This window comes from Lissotriton helveticus, chromosome 5_1 (genome assembly GCF_964261635.1).
Source record: "Lissotriton helveticus chromosome 5_1, aLisHel1.1, whole genome shotgun sequence".
NCBI classification, from domain to species: Eukaryota; Metazoa; Chordata; class Amphibia; order Caudata; family Salamandridae; genus Lissotriton; species Lissotriton helveticus.
The window spans coordinates 1,833,729,308-1,833,750,968 of NC_136065.1; the positions used below are offsets into that span (position 1 = coordinate 1,833,729,308).

The following is a 21,661-nucleotide window of genomic DNA, read 5'->3' on the forward strand; positions in this document are numbered from 1 at the left end:
CTATTCACACCCTGCTCAGTCCACAGCGCCGAGACGCCCTTGGGCATTTGTTCGCGCTATACAAATCGCATAAATAAATAAAATAAATAAATACGTTCTGTCTGACTGCGCACGCCATCACCTCAATAGATAGGGCGAACAACAGGGGGAGAGGGGGCATCCCTGTCTTGTTCCCCGTTGTAAAGGGAAGGCCTTTGACATTGTCCCGTTGACCCTGACTCTAGCGCTTGGGCACGTGTATAGGAGACTGATTTTGTGTCTGTATTTGGGGCCAAATCCCATACGTTCCAATACTCCCTCCAGAAAAGGCCAGTGGACAGCATCAAATGCCTTTTCAACGTCCAGGGACAGGAACCAGTGGGGTTCCTCCCTGCTTCCTACCTCCCGAAGCCAGTTGTGGGTCCTCCGCAAATTATACCTAGTTGCCCTTTCCGGGATAAACCCCGTTTGATCAAGATGGACCAGTCCTGGTATGACCCTTCCCATGTGGAGAGCCAGGATTGTTGCGTAAAGCTTTGCCTCCACATTCAGGAGAGAAATGGGGCGGTAAGACGAGCACTCCTCTGCTGGCTTCCCCGGTTTATGAATTGGGACAATAGTGGCTTGTCTAAGGTCCGGCGGAAATAGACCCTCCTCCTCTGCGCCCCAGAAGAGGCGCAGCAAGTGTCGCGTCAGGAGATCCGCCATCTTCTTAAAGAACTCCGCGGGGAAGCCGTTTGGGCCCGGGGCCTTCCCTGCCCGAAGTTTGGTCAATGCGACTCTAACTTCCTCCTCTGTTATATCTCCCTCTAGGTTTATTCGATTTGCCTCTTTTAGTGTAGGAAGATCAAGATCAAGAGGCACCATATATTGCAGTGCCTCTTCTTTTGACCCCAGGTCGCGCGCTTGATAGAAGGTGTTATAGCTCTCTGCAAATGCGTTTGCTATTGTGATGTCCGTGTGCGCCTACCCACCCTGACCATCTCGTACCTTCTCCACCCATCTCTCGTCTCTCTCTCTCCTGTTTAGCCATGCCAACAACCTGCCAGATTTATCTCCTATATCGTAGACACGATGCAGGGGCACGAGTGCCTGCGACTTTGCCTCCCCTGTTACTAGGTGCCTATATTGAGATTGTAGGTCCGCGAGGCGTCTAAGTTTCCCCGGGTCCCTAGTAAGTAGGTGTTCGTTCTCCAGCGTCAGTATTTGCGCTTCCAGATCCTGTATCTCGGCCTGGACCTTTTTTTTATCTTCCGCCAGTCTACACTGCGCCCTGTCTCTTAGTACCACTTTAAGTGCCTCCCATAGAACTACTCGGGAGTCCACCGAGTTTATGTTTTCCGCCAGGTATACTTTCACGTCCGCACGCAATCCCTTCAGGATGTCCGGGTTTTGTAGGTCCCAGGCCGACAGTCGAGGTATTTTGGGCCCCTCTCTAGTCTTTCTATCCACTGCCAGGAGCAGTGGCGAGTGGTCAGAAACCCCCCGGGCACAGTACTCTGCTGAATCTGAGACCTGTAATGCCTGCCGTGCCATAAAGACATAGTCCAGGCGGGAGTACACCTTGTGTGCTCCAGAGAAGAAGGAAAATGTCGTGGCTTCCAGGTGGAGCCATCGCCAGACATCAAGGAGACCGAGTGAATGTATGGTTTTGGCCAGTCTGTGGTCTGTCACGAATGCCTGTCCTATCTACTGTGGGGTTCATTACGTCGTTGAAGTCGCCCCCAAGAATTTGGATCGTGTCTGACGTATTAAGGATGATGTCCGATACCCCTCTTAGTGTTCCGGCCTGCAACTTGGGTGGGGCGTAGGCCGAGACAAACGTGTATTCTTGCCTCCCCCATATGCCGCGTACCCCTACGTATGTGCCCTTTGGATCAGTCCATACCTGCGCCACTTTCATAGGTGGTTGTTTTTTAATCAGGATTGCCCCTCCTCGCGAGCCTGTAGTAAACCCTGCGTGTGCTAGGACTCTATACTGTCCCCTCGCCAGGAAGGCACATTTTGTGCCCTGCAAGTGTGTCTCCTGGAGGAGCACCACGTCAGCCCCTGACCTCTTCACGTAGTTGTTGACCAGGCCTCGCTTTATCTTACAGCCTAGACCGTTGACATTCCAGGTCAGGACCTTAAAACCCCCTCTGTGTATGGGTTCTCGTTCTGGGCTACCCATAGGGATAGTCTTGGAATATTAACTGGTGGGATCTTGCATCTTGTGGTGGGATTTGCCGTGTTGTGCGTGTGTGTGCTTGACATGACATGTGAAAAAACATTACTATTCCTCCTATAAACCATAGTAAACATCCCCAACTTTCCCCTGCTCCCCCCTCCCTACCTTCCTCCCCCTTCAGTCCTGCCATCCACCCCCTTCTGTGGCAGGACTTATTGGCAGGAAAAGGTCTGTCGCCCTCCGCCAGTGTCCCTCCCTTCTCCTGACCTAACCCAACTTGTCAAACAAAACGAAGCTAGCAGGGATAATATCCCACTGTACCCACAGTTCTATTTGGCAGTTCGCAGTCAGAGAAGAGAAGGTATAAAAATAACCAACTTCCAGTTAGGAAATTAACAATTAGGAAGTGTGGAAGGTGGACAAAAACAAAAATAGAAAAATAAAGGGGGGTTATGTAACTTGCGTGCCCCCATAACGATGAGCTGCTTTCTCTGGTACAAGTCCCAGTTTCTATCAGGATCGTGAGTCCTGTGTCCCGTTGCCCAGGTCTTCCATCTGGCCAGGCGTTTCTTTCTCTAGCTCCCGGATTGCAGTTTCTAGAGGATGTAATGAGTGTCCGTCTGCCTCCTCCTCTGCTCCTGATGTCCTGCCTTCCGATTCTTCGTCCTCCTCCGAAGTCTTGTGGTTGGCCAGGCCGGTGAATCTATTTCCAGACGCTGTCGCTACGTTTTCCACTGAGGATGTTGATTTCTGTCTCCTTCGTCCTGAGATACCGGTTCCTGGGTATGGTGTGGACTGCATACGCCGCCTTGTTCGCGGCTTTTTGATTCTTTGAGTCTTGGGGGGGCTGCCTCTGAAGTTCACGGCTGCCATCTCGTCCCTTATCCGGCGACCTTCCTCTGCAGCCCCTCGGAGTATAGGACGTTCCTCAAGCCACTGCCAGGCCTCTTCCGGTCGGTTGAAGAAATGTGACTTGCCATCGAACATTACATTCAGTTTTGCCGGGAACAGCAACATGTACGACATGTGTAAGTCTCTCAGTTTTGCTTTAACCGTGTCGAAGGAACGTCGCTGTTTCTGGACCTCCTGGCTGTAGATCATTATGTTTGTGTTTTCTAGCAGTATCTCCCCCAGCTGTCTGGCCTCCCTAAGTATTAGGTCTCTATCTGCAAAGTTCAGGAATCGCGCAATCACCGGTCTCGGTCTCGCTCCCTCCGGTGGTTTCGCCAACAGCGCACGATGTTCTCTCCTTATGACAAAACAGTTCGAGAATTGCGCCTGTGGGAACGTCTTCTTCAGCCAAGAGTGCAGGAAGGATGGCATGTCCGCCCCCTCGATTCCTTCTCTAAATCCCACGAAGCGGAGGTTATTGCGTCGCGCTCTGTTTTCCGCGTCATCCACTTTCCAGAGTAGTTGCCGATGTGAGGCCTGGAGCTCCGCCATGTCCCTCTGAGTGTGCTGAGGGAGTCCTCCGCTTCTCCAATCCTTGTCTCCGCTGCGGTCACCCTCTCCGTTAAATTCCGGAAATCCTGATGCAGGAGCAGAACCTCCGAACCTACCTCGCCTATTTTGACCTCCAGGGCCGCTCTCGTGTCTTGAATGTCCGGTCTGAACGCTTGTATCGCCTCCAAGAGCATTTCAGAGTCCGAACGTGCCCCAGCAGCCACCGAGGGGGCCTCTTTCTGTGGACGGACTGTGGCATAATTGTCCAGAGTCTCCTGCCTCGCGGGCTTGAGTATCGGGTCTCTTTTCCCCATCTCACCCGCACGCACGACCTCTCTCTTCCGGATGAGTCCCTCTACTGCGGTACTCCGACTGCCGCTAGGCCGAGGGAGGGGGGAATCCGAGGTGGGGGGGGGGAATCCGGGCCTCTCGCTCCCCCCAAGTCCTTCACCTCCGGCTTTGGATCTCGCGGCTCAGTCCCTCTCTCTCTGCACCCCTACAGTGTCACTGAGTGCTGACGTGTGCTGGCAGTTCCCAGGGGTGCCTAGGTGTTCAGGCGCCTTATGAGGGTCTGGTAGCGCCTTTTATGTCCTCGTTGCCACTCTCAGTGGTTTCTGATGTAGTCCCGGGACAGGCCAGGTCAGCGGGAGAGGGCAGCCGGTCCCCGTGTCATACCAAGACCACCCTTGCGTGGCTATCCGCTGATGCCTCTAGGCCTCTCCCTGTGCACCACCGCTGCCCATCCAGACCTAAGCCCTCAGGGGTATGTCCGCTGTGGTGCCATGCGGCCTGTGGAGGTCCCGGGCCCTGCCAGTCTCACCCTCTATCTCGGTAGTCCCGTCGCGGGCGAGCGTTGTCTGCCGTTCCCTTTCTTGTAACCCGTCGTTCTCCAGGAACCAGACATATGTCGAGACCTGACAGCAGACAGGCCGCCGCTCTCTCGCAGCCCGACGTGCAGTGTTCTAGGTACGTCCGGCCCCTCACATCCGGGGTGCTCCGCCGTCGCCGAGAGGGTGATTCGCAGCAGTTCCCAGGTGTGCCGCAGTGCTTCTCCAGATCCCACGCCGCCACCACCTTCTCAACGTTAGCAAGTCGGGGACTGGGATCGAGCATCTCAGCACTGCCGGAGCTCCATCGCGCCTCCGGGCGCCATCTTGGTGTAGGTCGTCTCGTGCTGCCCGTTCCCTTCAGGGGGGCTGTCTCCAGGGTTCGCTATGGGTGCACAGGCTCTTCGCTGTGTCTCCCACACTCGGCAGCCTTAAGTGATGGGGCGAGGATCCAGCTATTACTGTGCCCGGTTCATCTCAGCGCTGACGTCCGCCATCTTGGTACAGTCGGGCGCACGAGCGGAGGAATCCGGAGTGATTTTCTCCGCCGGAGGACAGAAATTCCGCTAGTTTCTTGCTCCTATCAGGTGTAGGACACCTTCGGACTCACCACCATCAGTTTGGGATAGTAGCACTTAATATGTAGTTGGATCTGGAAGCAGCTCATCGGGAGCTCCGCGGTAGCACGTCCTAACCAGCCATGCTGTTGGCCACGCCCCTAGACCATTTATTATTCGCCAAAATGCATTTGAGTTTGTTTTCTTCGCGGTGTATAGTAGTTTGGCCCAGCAGAAGTTGTCCTCCCGCCGTCTTTTATGTTCCCACAATTTTTTTATATATTCTTTCTTCAGGTTCCGTATTAATTCCCAGTCCAGGTGGGACCTGTCAGTTCCTTTTTTACTCCTTACATTTTTCTTTATTTCTCACTTAAGTTTAACTAGTTCAGTTGATGTTAAAATGGTGTTTTTCATCTCCAAGGCTTGTTTGGATTTATCTGACATAATTGTTGTCAATTTGTCAGTGAAACTTGCCCATTCTTGTATCGTATTGCATTCACTTGTTTCACTTTCTATTTTAATTCTCTGAACTTTTACCTGTAGTTCATCTATGTTCTCTGTTGACCATTTCAGTAGTTTCAAGTCGGTTCTGATCATGCTTTCTGCAATTATCGCACTATTTTGATGCTTTGGGAGCTTTAGATTGAGGTGAACTCGTTGGTATGAATGGTCACTTTTGGTAGTGAATTCAATTGAGAACCGGGTGAGGAAGGGCAATTATGGTAGTGATATTGCTGTATATTCAAGCCTTGATTGCGAATTCCCTCCCAGGTGAGTATTCTTTGGAGGGTAGTCTTCTGGTGTCCTACCATTTATTACTCTCAACCCCAGATATTCCAAGGTTGACACCAGTTGTTGTCCTACTAGGTCGGGACGATCTGGCTTAAGCTGGTATTGAGGTTGCACATCCCAGAACTCGTTATCCGCTGCTAGTATCTCCTCCTCTTCCGGTGTATGCAATAAGTTTGAGTTAAAATCACCTGTTATAATGATTTCCCAAAAGTGATTGCTGTTTCGTATGTCGTTGATGATAGTTGTTAACAAGTGAATGTGGGCTTTCTTTTCTTTTGCCGATGAATGTACGTAGGTGTTGACTAATAGTATAGGTGCCTCTTTGTGTGGTAGAGACAGTTTTATTAGTTGCACGTTTGATTCATAAGCAGCTATTTGCTTTCATTTGAGGTTAATTTCAGTTGAAACATAGACTGAGAACCCACTTTTTGGACGCCCATGCCTCCTATTTTTCACTGCTGGAGTACTGAAGTGTGTAAATCCGACAAGTGGCAGCTCCTCAAATGCTCAAGTCTCCTTTAGGGCAATTATGTTGCATGCCGCCCAGCTTTGAAAGGGGCGGCCATCTTCTAGCCATTTCTTGGCTCCAGCTATGTACCATGGAGAAAGCCCTGGCTATTGTTTGTTGTATATTTATGTAGAGGTCAATTAGGTTTCCCTTTATTTAGCGTACCTGCAATCCAATTCCAGTGGTCCGTATTGGGTTCCAGGATTGCTTTTTCCTCGGGCTCGCCCACTTTGCAACTTGTTGGTGGTGGACTGTGCCCCATGGCATTCCGTAGAACTGAATAAACCTGTTCCTTTTTTGCCGTGCAGTGCCCTACGTTTCCCTTCTGTGCTGATTTTTCCCTTAGTGGGCCAGGGTAGTGTGGTTTGGCCGGTTTAGAGAGCTTTATGCCCCATGTGTCAAATTGTTGTTTAAAGGTCATAATTAATTGGGCAACTTCCACCATTTGCCAGGTTGTGAGGGTTTGCTCATTATAGTTACCGTTTCCTGCCTGGCAAAATTCCACAGAGATTAGATGGTCTGAGTTTAAATGTTTTAGCACTGGGATACTTGCTATCAATTTGAGTATGTTGGCCCTGTTAAGGGTATCGTACCGTCCCAGGGACTAGTACTCTGGTATTAATAATATTTGTTGTGATTGCTGTCCTAGCCGCCCTGTGGAGCTTGTGGTACTGGCTTCTTGATCTGTTCCCGCAGATGTAGATGTTTGTATTCTCCGGTTGACACCATTGGGCTTGTTACTCTTTTCGTATCCTGTATTGTAATTATTGGTGGTAGCCTGCTAGTCTGCTTGTTCTTTTTCCCAGTTACGGTGAGGTCATTTCCTTGGGGGACCTGTTCATTTCCAAAGGTAGCTAACCCTGGCCGGTTCACTTGCTATGATATTTGAACAGAGCTATTTCATGTTGCACATGTTGGTTCCCCTTTTGGTATTGCATATTTTTTCCTGTTTAACATTCCTAGTTTATAATGAGTTGTCAGTGTAAGATAGGAGCCGTATGGCAGAATCTCTTCACTTATTCAACGCAATTCCTCCTTCACTTCAAGAGGGCACATTAAGAGTATTTCCGTACATGTCTGTCTGTTGTGTACACAGTATGCCTTTTCATTGCACACAAAATGTGGCCTAAGGTTGTTTGTGTGGTCATGGGGATTAGGCAATATATTCCTGGGAGAGGTGCCAATATGATAACAATAGCTGGCTAATAGAAAGTGCTGTGCCTGCCAATAGCCTTTTTACAATGGTAGGATAGTGCGTTGTATGGATGCGTTACTGTCCTACAGACATTCATGGCCTGATTCACAATGGTAAATTTAGACCTGAAGTCTAAGTTGGGACCTAAGGTCTATCTTTAGACCTGATGTCGTATAAGTTTAGACCTCAGTCAGACCACTTTACCCACTGCCTCCCTTTATTTTGAGTGACTGCACATTGCTTCTGCACATTGATCACATCTGCCGGAAAATAGTTCCTTTCTCTTCAGTTGCAAAGCCACTTCAAAATGTGCTTTATTAGGTAGATCCTGGCCAGAGCATGCGCTGCTTTGCGAGGCATGCTGTATTCAAGTTTGGACTTGAAGCCCCGTCCACTCTCCGCCCATAGTTGTTATTGGCGCGTGTCATTGTGCTTCATAAATGCTGGCTTTTGATTTGTTAATAGGCTTGTTAGACCCTCCTTAGTACCACCTTGTCTTCATTTGTAACTTCCCATGAGGACTGGCCCTTTTACCTCTGGTGTTACACAGTATGTCTTATTCAGTCTGTAAGCACTATTTTATTTAACCCGTTCCATGCTGATGACGGAACCGCTCCGTCACCAGCTACGGGTGCGCTGTGCTGATGACGGAGCGGTTCCGTCATGGCCCGCCCAGCTCGATAGAACGCTCATGCGCGGCGTTAATTCCGCGCCTGCGCTGAGCGTTCTATTGAGCGGGGCGGGCCGTGACGGAACCGCTCCGTCACGAGCACAGCTCAACCGACGCTGGTGATGGAGCGGTTCCGTCACCAGCATGCGGCCGCCGCGCAGCCGCCCCGCCCCCTTAGCACTGCGGCGGAATAGCCGCCGCAGTAAAGGGGTTAATGGGTTTCTCCTTCTTCAGACACAACATGCTTTCCTGCAACGTTCAGCCCGCCATGTGTGCTTTAACTTTCCAAGGAGCCCGGGACAATGGCGGCCGCTTCTTTGAAATGAAATAGGTCTCACATTTACAAGAGTTTCAGCCATTGGCATTGTAAATGATAATGCCTTTTATTTATGTGTTAATTATCAAGAGTAGCTTAAACACTTGCAAATGCGATACCTATTGAATCGTAAATGCTTGTATATTTTAATTATGTTTTATAATCACTTTAACTCCTTTTTAAAGTTTGTATTGTAATGTATTCAAATGATATTGTAACATCAGAGCTGTTTGAAATTTGATTGCTTTGTTAAATTGTGATTTATTCTTGATGTCTTCGCAAATAATAACATAACAATAATAATATGCATGGCACAACTGAAATGCTTATTGTTTAAAAACATCAGTGCAAAGTAGTCACATCACTGAATGTTTATTTTTTCAATTGAAAACAAAAGCTGCCATGGTTAGGTGATGGTATAATTTCGTTTTTATTTTTGTGGCATATGCTTTAAATAAAAAATATATAAAGAAAACTCACATGCATGCCAAAGCCAGCCATAATTTCGTTTTTATTTTTGTGGCATATGCATAAAATAAAAAATATATAAAGAAAACTCGCATGCATACCAAAGCAAGCCCTATTAGCTTTGCAAAATCGTACTTTGCATAGTTCCAATACCATGTGTTAGTAAGGGAGCGCAGTTCTGAATGGTTATTAAATCACTCCCATGGTAAGGTTTGCAAGTATTGGACCTGTGAGGCTACGCGGACGTGTAAACACAAAAAGCTGGGAAGGTGGAATCACGTTCTCTTCCCAGCTGGCCTGGCAAGCGCTGTCAGGAACGCAGAGAGGTCTGGGACATTTACCTGGAAGGCAAAATATGCCCCTCCTCTCCCATCGGTAAATGAGAATTAACTGTGACCTGCCAGTCAAACTGTGACCTCCGACCCATGAGCATAAATCTCCGTCGGAGGATCGAAGCACGATGAAGGGGTGCCGGAGTCTGACCCGAGTCTTGGCCCTTCAGTGGGCGCCCTCGGGCTCTGAAATAAAGGCTGAACACTCACGTTTAAGGACAACGAACGCACCGTCAATGAACTGAAAACAGCAAAGTCCGGGCACTCAGTATTTAATCTCTCATTTAAACACGTGCACAGGCACGCTTATACACACACGTGCAGACGCGCGTGCCCGCACCCTCGTCCCATGCCTGATCGCAAACTCAGTTGCCTCTGTGCGAATGGAAGCGACGCGTGGTATCAAGTAGTTTGTCGAACAGAACTTCTTATAATGAGAAGTGAAGCCAATGAGCTTGCCTGTGCCGTTTTATGTTGCCTGCGTGCTCGGTGGAGCAGGGCAAACCAGATCGTCTGTTAACACTATCAATTTTTGTGTGTCGTTTAGGAGGACCTAGACACAAATGAGAGCTGCACTGTGGAATGCTGTTTTTCAAAGCTTACTGTCATGTGACATTGTTGTGTGCCTTTCCTCGGAGCTGGCGCCTTCTAGCATTATCATTGTAGCCTAAAAACGTTTCAGGAAACTTTGATGTACTCTTATCTAATATCTGCCAAATGAGCCCAGGACTTGAGAACTGTATGTTTCCTCTAAATAACCACATTTTAATGTTGTCGCTGCCATCGCTGGTAATACTTCATTCAGCGCCTGGTGAGGTACTGAGGCTGTCTGGCCTGAGGGCAGTGGGGCATTTCATATGCTGCTGCCTCTGAAGAGCCAGGCAGCAGAACCCGACCTGACTGGATACTCCTTCATCTGCCCGGCCCAGTCCCTTCGGCCTATCACAGGGCCCACCCTTTTGGGACATCTCCTGAGGGGGAAGTTCATCTCTTGTGTTTGAGAATCTACCAAGGGGTGCTGCGGCGGATGCGACACATTTTTCTATTAGACACTTTGGGGCAGATTTACAAGCCCTTTGCGTCACTTTTGCGTCATTTATCCCATGTTAAAATTGACGCAAAAGTGGCACAAGGGACTTGTAAATCTGCCCCTTTATTTGTCTGTAGAGCTGTTACAAGGCTGATTGAAGGCTCTTTTCCCAGACCCCGAGCTAACCGATTTGCCATTGTTGGACTCATTGGTGCTAACATCGATTTTCCCTCAGACCACATAAAATATTAGAATGTCCCAGGACAGTCTTTGGAAGAGTGTGGTTGGCTGCCTAGTGGTGCTCATGGAACCCCATAAATAAACACAGAAGCAGGGGAACATTCTGTTGAGAGACCGTCTGTACAAGTAGGATCTCCTACTAGAAGCATAGCCTCACTCCCAATAGCTACTATAAAAAATATTAGTACTATTACTCTGGGCTCCCAAAATACCTGCATTAGGCAACTTCAGTAGTCAGAATAACGCTACTTTAATGTCATTCTAACGAGATTAACTTTGGAGCTTTGTCGATATCAAATCAAACCAGCTTTTCTATTGCACCATGGACCACGGGAAAGATGTAGAGACCCTTTCTCCAAGATGTTACTACAACAGGTGAGTCTTTAGCATCTTCCAAAATTGGAAAATATGATGAATCTTGTGCAGTTCATCTTGATGGGTATTCCACAGAGAACTGGCTTTAGCTGGAAAGGATTTACCCACGCCTTCATCCAAGGGCTCTGGAATGGAACGGAACGAAGAGATATTTCCCCGCCAGTCTCAGAAGTTACTTAAGGCAATAGCAAGTGAAGTAAGGCTTCAAATAGGAGATGTAACAAAATATCAATTTTCAGCTGTCCTCAGCAAACTTAAAAGTTCAGAAAGTCAAGGAACTGAAATAGTAGATACTGATGCGCCCCCCCATCTATTTCTTTTGTGTTTGAAACTTTTTTTTAATTTGATTTACTTATTTTACATCGCAACCAAGTAAATAAGTAGCAACTTCAATCACAGGTACAACTGACATGCAACACAGTAATGATAATTAGAGTCTGAGGTACAGTGTCTAGTAATTACAGAGTGTATTTTAACTAGCTGACCAAGCAACCGTCAGGTTACATTTGACTGACAAACTTAAACATTCTAGCTCTAGAGAATAAGCAATGGATGGTTTACATGGATCCAATGAGGGACAAGCCATATACACACCAGTTGTATGAGACCTCACGGTGTTATTTGCGCTATATAAGAACGTTTGACATTTGACATGACATTTGACATATGATAGAAGCATGCATGGCTAAACCACACATGCCTTTAAAATGTGGCCTCAACAACAAATGCGTCTTAACAACACATGCCTTTACCACGCAATTTCGTGGTTAAGGCATGATTGGCATAGGGATATGTGTGGTAAAGATACCACCACCTCCGTGCCCTAAACCCTAAAACTGCCCCTAGCCCTGAACACTGTCCCTTCCCACCCCATCCTCAGCCCTAAATCTCGGCCTCCACGTCCTAAAAACGACCACGACCCCAGCCCCTCGCACTGAGCCCTAAAAACTGAACCCCCACCCCTGAAACCTACCATGACTCCCCGCCCTGAGCCCTAAAACCCGACCCTTGCCCTAAAAACAACCCCAACCAGACCTGAGCCCTAAAAACTACCTCACCGCACCCACATAACCCAGTCCCAGCCCCACTTACCAGACTGCGTCCCTGAGCTTTCTCTCCCAATCCTTCCTCTTCCTATCGCCGCCAATCTGCCTATCTAGCCTGCCTTAACCATGCATTTGCATGTTTAAGGCATATGCGTGGTTAAGGCAAGAGTCGTTCCGCTTGCGGGGAAATGGGACGTTTGGCTCACGTCACACTGTAAATGCAATTTCCAAAAGGTTTGGTTATATGAAAGTAGAACAACAGTGACAAAAGGAAACCACAACTTTGGACCCCTATGCTATCTCCCCTGCGCAGCACGCAAATGCAAAGAGCACAAGATTACACTGCTGAATATGCAAGTGAGAAAATCCTGAAGAAACGTTAGCAGTGAGGTTGTCGGATCTCTACAGAAAACAGTAGATTAATGTGGGGCTTGATCCACTGCCATGTCATCTCTGCCATCCAGCGGACCCATATCGCTCCTGTCCCCCTTCTGTGTGATAGTCTGGAGATACGTCAGTATAATATTCCAGTTAGGAGCCATAGGGTACTTGTGCAATCCCACGGCATCGTCTCTGTGTAAGGCCGCAATTTCTGCATGCCCCCTCATAAGGAGGGATTGTGCCCATGCCTCAAGTTTTTTATGGTGCTCCTGCCACCAGCTTGTGTGATGTTTTCTTGGATGGGATGCTTGGCCTCCAATACCATGGCGTGAACCTGGCTTACTTTGAGGAACAATTGTGTGGCAAATGGAGCATATTACAATGTTATGTTCCTGTTTTCTAACCACAAAGAAGTCTCAAACTGGGGAGGAGAACTTTGTTTAGGGTGCCAATGCCTGAAGAACTGGAGGAAGGTGACTATTGTTTGCCTCTCTACAGGGCGAACTTTGACTGTGGCAGTGGTGGATACCGGGCTCGAATGGGTCTTACAAATATGGAAGACGATGGTGGTGGAATCACATTCCTCTGAGCTGCATCATACTGACAATCACTGTCCTCATCACTGTCACTTTCCATAATTCTAAGGCTTTCAAGAACTTTCCTTTTCCCTTGTCTCTTCTCCTCCTCCTCACTGGCCACTTTCTTGGCAGGAACATCGTTCTATGTGGCCACCTTCAAGTTCCTTCTTAGCTCTGGCAGTTGCCACTTAGCTGAACAAGCGGAAGCAGAGGAGGACTCAGCTGGTGTGTATTGCTGACTGCCTTCTGTTTGGTGATACTGTGGAAATCAAAAATAATTGGCGTTAGCATGAGCTGAAGCCATCTTGTTTGTGGCATTCATTTTGTCAGCTATGTAATTTTTCCGTCTTCACAGGTTTTCTTTTTGTCGTTTTTTTAGTCCTCATTTATTCGATCTTCATGTTTATGACAAACAAGGTCACCTTGTATTGAGTGGAGTGAGGTCCGCCCTTGGATAACAAGGTAAGACCATGTCTTAAGAACCTACAAATTCTTTGAGTTTACCAATCACGGATCCACCATGATGATTCCCTTGAATTTGTTGGATTGCATTTGTTGGAATCATTGGACATCCCTTCCTACCTTGCCACATAGTTATTATCCCAAAGTTCCCAATACTTAGGACGTTTGCTTCCCCTATGGATTTATCCAGTTTCCTGACCTCGTCAACTGAACAGAGCCAGTCTGCCACCTTAGGAGGAGATGGGAGAATCCAGTTTATACACACCTCGTGTCTTGCTAATAGGATTAAAATAAACAGTAAGTATTTCTGTTTTTTACTTAAAACAATAATAGGTTCATTTGTGTCCAGAATGCTAAATATAACAGTAAAGGTGCTTACCTTAATATTTGTGTCTAAAGCTTTGTCAATGATCTTATCAATTTCATTCCAATAGGTATCAAGATGAGCACATTAGTATCGTTCGCCTTTATCTCAGCACATTTTGGACAATTTTTCGTCACCTAGTTATTCATTTTAGATAATTTTTCAGGCGTCCAATAGGACCTGTGTAAAGTAAAAAAAAAAATTCCTAAGTGGTGCAGAAACTATAATATACCATATAAAAGTGCAGGATACTTGCCAAAGTTGTTGCAAGTCTTGAGCCGGAAAAATGTTCTTCCAGTTATCCCCTGGTGTGGTGAATTCATCTTCGTCCCTCTCGGTCAGGTGCTAGGACCATTTTGATATTGCTTTTCGGGCTGGGTCTTTTTGTATTTCTTCCTCCAGTTTCCTAATGTATTCTGAATTTGTGTCTTGTTCCTTCGACCAACTAGCCAACTGATAGTATTTAAACCTTGATATTCCCGCTTTGGTTCTTTACGATAATAAGTCCCAGCTCTTTAAGTTACCACACTCTAAAAGTTCTCCCCATTTCGTTATTCCTGCTTTTTTAAAAGGACCTGCTAGGGAGTCTTTCAAGCATTCCGGTGCTCCCGGTGAATTCCATATTGGTGCTAGGGGACTATAATACGGAAACTTCCATACTCTTCTTATCTCGTACCATAGTTTGTACGCTGATCCCAGTACCTTTATTTTTTTTTTTTTAAATACTTCGGGTGGTCAAACTTATATAGAAAGTGGTCATTGTCAGTTACTGCTTTCCAATAGGCAGAGTAAAGTTCATGCGGTCTGAGAAGATTCCTGATGTTCTTAAAATGGAAGGCTCTGTAGTACGTCATGAGATCTGGGCTGGTTATCCCCCCATAATTTTTCCTTTGGCAAAGCTTTTTCCAGGCTATCCTTACTCCTTAGGAGGCCCACATAAAGGCATTAATTTCTCTTTGAATCTTTCTTATCCAATGGGGTTTGAACTCCAGCGGAATAGCATTAAATACAAAAGTAAACTTTGGCAGGATCGCCATTTTGATAACGTTGGCCCTTCCTATAAAAGTAAGAGAGAGACAGCTCCATGATCTTAATAGCTTCCTCATTTATTTTACTTTTAAGTCCACGTTTACTTAAGCGATTTTGTCTATATTTTTTAGGACTCCTATTCCCAGGTATTTAATTTTATTTTAGATCCTATCACTGACGTTTTCATATTTCAATGCATGGTCTCAGTCTTCTGATGGTTAACTTGGTCACCGGAAATACTCCTAAAGTCTGATAATAATCTTGTTATGCTATTAAGGGATTTATTTAGGTTACTTGTACAGATCATTAAATCATCAGCATATAGTACCACTTTCAAAACAAATCCGTTAAATTTAAAGGGAATGATTTCATGTGACCTCCTTATCATGTTACCTAAAGGTTCTATATAGACGTTAAAAAGGTGGGGGGGAAATCGTGCATTCCTGTCTAGTGCCTCTTTTGATCTGGAGTCCTTCCGATAAACTACCATTAATAAGTATTTTTGCTACAGGGGCTGAATATATATTCGCTATTGCTCTTGAGAAATTTTCCCCTAAGCCGTAATGAAAGATGGCCTCCTGCAGAAATGACCAGTTCACACGGTCGAACACTTTTGCAGCATCAAAGGTGAGAACTGCAAGCAGGGACTTTTACTGAACAGCAATGTCGATAGCTCCAATAAGTTGGTGAGTGAGATCATGCAACTGTCTCCCCCTGATGAATCCTTTTTGGTCATTATGGATAAGTTTATCTGATATGGATCCAAGTCTTTTTGCTAAGATCTGTGTAAAGATTTTATAGTCATTGTTCAGAAGGGATATGGGCCTATACAACTTGCATTTAAGGGGATCTTTACCAGGTTTTAAAATCAAGCTAATTGTCGATTTGTTCCAAGTTTTTGGAAGCAGGGAACCTTCTAAGTAGATAGTAATAAAGTGGTCCACTAATGTAGGGGCTAAGGGTTCATTTAAAGCTAAATAAGGCTCATTTGGGATACCGTCTGGGCCAGCAGCCTTTCCTGTTTTAAATCTGTTAATCACCTCCATAACCTCTTCCGCTGTGATAGCTGTGTTTAATGATTCGCAGGAGTCTACATCCAGCTTAGGAATTTGTGGGTCTCTTAAGTAGAGATCCACTGCTGGAACTAAGGGTGAAAGGTCTCCCTCGTACAGTGACTGAAAAAAGTCTACGAAGGCTTCTTCTATGCCTGTCCTGTCTTCTTCTTTTCCCCCCTCCCTGCCCTTGTATACTGCCATGATTTTATTTCTGTTCGAGTCAGTTTTAAGCTTCCATGCTAGGAGTTTCCCGCTATTTTCTCCATAACATAGTTTGACAAACAACTGACCTGCCACCTCTTCCTTACCCTGTCCTCCAAGTAGAGTGCTAAATCGTTTTTCCTTTTTTAAAATCTCTTCTTTTGCTTTATTTTGTTCTTCCTCCGAAGTTGCGGCTTCCCACCTCACTTGTTTATCTAAAATTTCAGCCTCTAACTGAATGACTTTAAGCCTTTTCTCCTTATTCCTACTTATTGCCAGACCAATTAAGACCCCTCTAATCATGGCTTTATAAGCGTCCCAAACTACATGGCTAGGTGTTTCTCCATTAACGTTGGCTTTAAAGTAGTCTACTGTTGTATCTCTCAATTTTTCCGTGACTTGATGGTCTAGCAAGAGAGTGTGATCTAGTGTCTACCTTGTCTCGCCCTGAAAAAAATTATGGCTTATGTCTAACTGGACTAGCGAGAAGACAGAAAGGTTGGCAGGAACCTGAAGCACTTTTTCACCTTTTTGCTTAATAATTTATCTATTAAAAAGAAATAAATTCTAGAAGCATGACCATATTTATGATTCCTATAAGTGTATCTATTACTGTGATCCCCTTTGGTCTTCCAAATGTCAACCAACCCCAAATCATCTTTAAGTCTATTCAGCCAATCTCTCATTTTAGGAAGATTTGAGGCTCTACCAGGCGGGTGCCTATCATTTGTAGGATCTAATAAAATGTTAAAATCACCTCCTAGGATAATTGGTGTGGACATTGTGATTAACTGTGCATATAGGGCTTGAAGTGGAGTGGGATCATCCATGTTAGGGCCATAATACCCGGCCACCGAGAAAGAGCTATCTCCCCAACTTGATCTTATAGCAAAAGCCCATCTGCATTTTGAGTCAGTGCATTCCTCTAATATTGTTAATTTTAATGATTTTTTAATAGTTATTGCTACTCCCTTGATACTATAGGGTTGATTTGCACAATCTGTAATATGCACGTCCTCTCCTTGGATTCCGAATGATGCACAAAGGGGTCCACCTCCTGATGTCCCCAACTCTGGAACTCAACACAGAGCAGTAAGGTAGTCAGGCAAGGGAAGGTATTAGGAAGGGAACAGCGGGGAGAGGGATACCTGCAACAAAAAGGCATCTATTAGTACAGCATAAACTTACCTGGGCTTAAGTTGAGTCAATATCTGTATTCCGACAACTGAGTCAACAGTCTTACTGGAGATACTTCTCTCCTTGACCTCAAGGTAATTCTGCAACAAGAAGGCACAACATTAGTGATACATTCAATTCAACTAGCATTACGCTACTAGTTTAGAAAACTATAACATACATACAAAAGAATATGTATATAAATCCCAGGTAAGAGGTGAAAGAACAAAAGGAAAAGTAAGATATCAGGGACCAGCTTGAGGCTTAGCGATCCACTTAGATTCAATATAGGAAGTTAATTCACTCCAAGGAAAACAGGTATTCCCCCAGACCTTAGAACTATTAGTTTCAATGTCTCTCACAGTAAATAAGGTCTCCCCTTACTTTCTCCAAAGAACCAACGCTTACCTCAGCGCAGTTCTAATGTGTTCCAAGCCTAGGAATGGCCGCCACAAGAAATGAGGATTTCAACAAGCGCTTCTCTGAGCGCGGTATGCTTCTTCTTTGCACCAAAAACCCTTATGCTGAAAAAGATGGGTTCCCTCAGCCTGCACTTCCCTCAGTGCGGCGAGGAACTGCTTTATACTTTAAATCGCGCTTCCACAGCGCTGGAAGGCTAAACACAACAGCTCAAAAAGTACCTCGACAGCAGAGCTTCCTTTAGCGCGGCGGAGGGAACGATTTCCTTTGCCGGCGCTTCCCTCAGCGCGGTAAGGAAAAATGAACAGAAAATGAGTCGCGCTCAGCCAGCGCTTGACTCGTACTTTCAACACGACATCAATGGAAATATCTTCGCCGGCGCATCCTTCAGCGCGGCAAAGATTGGAATGGACAGGCAGGCTCCAAAGCAGTGAGCTGCAGTTGAAACACGATCCCTTCCAAACCTCGAAGCACAGACCAGTGCTTCAGAACAACACAGGAACAGATCAGCAAAAGAACGGAAGGATCCTAGAACTGATGCTGAAACATAGAGAACACAGGATACCAGGACGAGCAGCCTCCAGCTGCTTCAACAGAATTAAGCGCACACCATCTTTGATCTTGCTGGGTAATATAACCTTGGCTCCTCCCAAGCAAAACAGGGATTCTGGGAGATGTAGTTTTCAGTCTCCTGAGAATTCTAGTAGGCGCTTAAGTCAGCGCCTGACACAAACACTGTTTCCAACCCATTTCTCACGTTTTATAATTTCAAGCCACTCTGCTTTGAGGAGGTGGTTTTTTTGCAATATTATAATATCGCTCTTTATTAATTTAAAATATTCAAAGATTTTTTGTCACCTTCTCTTTATTCTTAGCCCATTTACATATTTACCTTCCAAGTTGTGATTTTTAGCTCACCTATCTTAATGAGGGTTTGTTATCCTGCATTTTACCATGACCGTGTTTGCCGTAAGTCTTGCATATCGAACAATATTTTTGTCTTTTTTCCTCAAATGCTCCCCACCCAAAAAATATTTAAGTTGTGCTAAAAAAAAAGTTAAATAAACATACACCACTAACCCCACCCCAGAGAACCCTCCCTACTGTCATTGGACAAACCTAATTGCCCTATTTGTGATCCGCTGTCGTGAGAATTTATTAAACTGTCTTGGCTCTTGCTTTTACTTGTTACTTTTTCATTTTCAGTCGTTCTAAAAATAACTCCACTTCTTTCGCCTCCGTAATATTGTAGGTCTGATTATTCCACATAATCCTCAAAAAGGCTGGGAATTTCATTTGGACCGTTGCCCCTTCAGCTCTCAGGTCTTCCATATAGTTCCCTATGGCCCGCTGTCTAACCACAGTTGCCTTGGAGATGTCGGAGCAAATTTTATAATTATAGCCTTCTTTGGAGAGGGTGCCTAATTTCAAAGCCTTATTCAAAATACTTTCTTTTAGAGTGTAGGTCTTAAAATTAACAAGTACTCTCCGTGGATTTTTCCTTAGTTTATTAGGCCTAAAAGGGTCCCTATGTACCCTTTGTATATCTTCATCTAGGGTTTTTTCATCCAGCTCTGGGGTGAATTCTTTTAGCTGTTTAACTATGAAACTCCTTATATTATGCCCTACCGAACCTCCTGGAATGTTCAGCAGTCGTAGATTATTCCGCCTTGAGTTATTTTCAAAGGTCTCAACTTTATCCCTGAGTTCTATCTCAGTTGATCTAAGTTCAGGTTTTCACTTCTTCCCTAGTCTACTCCAGTGCATAGTCTACTAAGGCATTGATCTTGGACTCCAGAGCTTCACATGTAGCTTGAATTTTCTCTTGTTTTTTTTTCGACTTTGCGAAGCTGAGCTTCATTTCCTTAAAGAGTGACCTCATCGGGTCACCGATTTCAGCCTGCGTGGCTGTTTCCAAACCCTGGTCCTTATTTGTCGTATTCTGAAGTGAATTGTCTTCACTCTCCAGTACCTCCTCTATTTCTAAGCCATTCTCGTCCATGGGGTCTTTTGACATAAGGGCTTGGAACCTGTTAGGGGTTTCCATTGTTGTTAAAATTGAGGAGGACATTAACTTTTGTTTGGCCGGGGACCCTCTGCTGGCACTCCCTTCTTTGAGTGTCCCGTGTCCAGATGTTGACTTCTCTTGCACCTTAAAGAATGAGCGAAGAGAAGGAGTAACTTTTAGACTAGATCCCTTTTTTAACTGCTATTTTTTGTCTGTTTTGGCGGCTCTAGTTGAGACCACCACCACTATGCCTCCCTTAGCTCTTTGGCCCCTTTGTTTTTTATTATTGTATTTCCCTGTGTTGCCTTCTGATGAAGTTGTTTGCACTTGCTCTTGTTCTCTCTCTACCCCTGTCCTGTCAAAAGAGCTACATCGTCACCTATAGGGGGCTGTCCCAAATTAGAATTCCTATTCCTTAGTGTGTAGCAAATATCTTGGGTACTGCTGTCTATAATATCTTCCCTTTCAGAAGCTCTTAAATCTATTTTGCCAATTTTGGAAAAATCCCTCACTTGGAGCACCTGGGGCACTTTAAGCGTTAATGCGGTTGGGCCCGATAAGTCTCCCTGCAGCGAGTTCACCACAGAGTTAGAGTTAGAGGCAGACAGATCCCTTCGCTTGCCCCTTAATCTTTTCTTGACTAAATTCATGCACACAATCTCTTCAGCGCTTTCTTTGTCTATGTTTTCCTTGCTTTTCTCCTTAATGTTGCTATCGATTCTCCTATATGCCTGCCCTTCATTAGTGCTAGTGCTATTGCAAAAAAACTGTGTGTGTATCTGTTGGCTACATATGGGGCTGCTTGGGGAGACTCTAAATTTCACTTTCAGTTTCGCTTCCCTCTGGTAGCGATATCCCTCCACAGCAGCCACCCAGAAGTCTCCCACTCTTCCCAGCACTCTGGGAAGGCTGGGACGCTGACTTCATTCTGGTCCCGCCTCCACTTCCGTCCTTGCCTCCGTGCTGTGCTCCGTGCCGCTGAGCACCCGGGTGCCGCCGCATACACCACACATGCCGGAGTCCCGATTCCCGGTATTTTTCCACAGCACCGAGCTCCAGGCACCCCCGCAATCCCTGGTGAGCAGTTCTAACTTTTCCGTAACAAAGTCCTTAATCACGAAAGCCTGCAAGAGCCAGCTTGATCTCATCTGCGTGTTCTCACTTGGCACATGGAAGGGATCTCCCTGGAAATAGTGGAGGAGTACAGGTACTTGGGGGTAATCCTTGACAGAAAGGGCTCATTCCAACAGCAAAAGGAAGCAATAAAACGGAGGGGCATCAGCATAGCGATTGCACAAATGAGCCTCAAAACGAAAGCAGTCGGCCGAAGCTTCACCCCCCTGCTTCAAGTGCTCTAGGCAAAATTAACATCGCCAGTAACTTACGGAAGCAAATGCCTCCGAGGGAGGGACGCTCAGCTATTGAACAGTACAATAGCAAAGGCCATGAGAATGATCTTCAGCCTGCCCAACTACACCTCTCAGGCACAAATAAGTCTGGAATTCGGCCTGAGAAATCAATCGATGGAGCGAATGGGTGCATACGCCAAAAGACCGCATAAGATCCAGAGAGGAGAAGCCATAAGCCTAAATCACTATCTATGAAATGAAATAGAAAGTAAGAGCAATAGTGCGGCCGCAAAATATCTTAAGCACTCAATAAACTCCTTGTGCCTACAAGAAGCCTGGAAGCTCCGCGTGTCTCACAACACGTTTAAACAGCTAGTCAACAAATCAGTAAGATCTATCTCGTTAATTGAGGATAAAGCAAGCCTAGCTAACCGGGCACATGGCTGGATAGTCATCCAAAGCTACACAAGCAGTCTCTGCCAAAACTATTTAGGAGCCGGGTTCACCAGGCGCACAAAGGAGAAGTTCCTACGATTACGGCTGGGCCAACTCCCAGCACAAAACCATCTACCCCCATGGAAAAGGCCTCAAGCAACAACCAATTGCCGAATATGTGGGAACGCAAAAGAAGACATCCAGCACCTAATATGCACCTCTAAAGGCCTGGACACAGAGCGCAGATCTCACCTCAAA

General features: G+C 45.9%; 1 protein-coding gene across 1 annotated transcript in view; it reads left to right on the forward strand.

The window, feature by feature from the left end:
* The window catches only part of LOC144752812 (uncharacterized), a 762,950-nt gene that overhangs the window by 704,349 nt on the left and 36,940 nt on the right, over positions 1 to 21,661 (forward strand). The gene's annotated exons all lie outside the window — the stretch shown is intronic.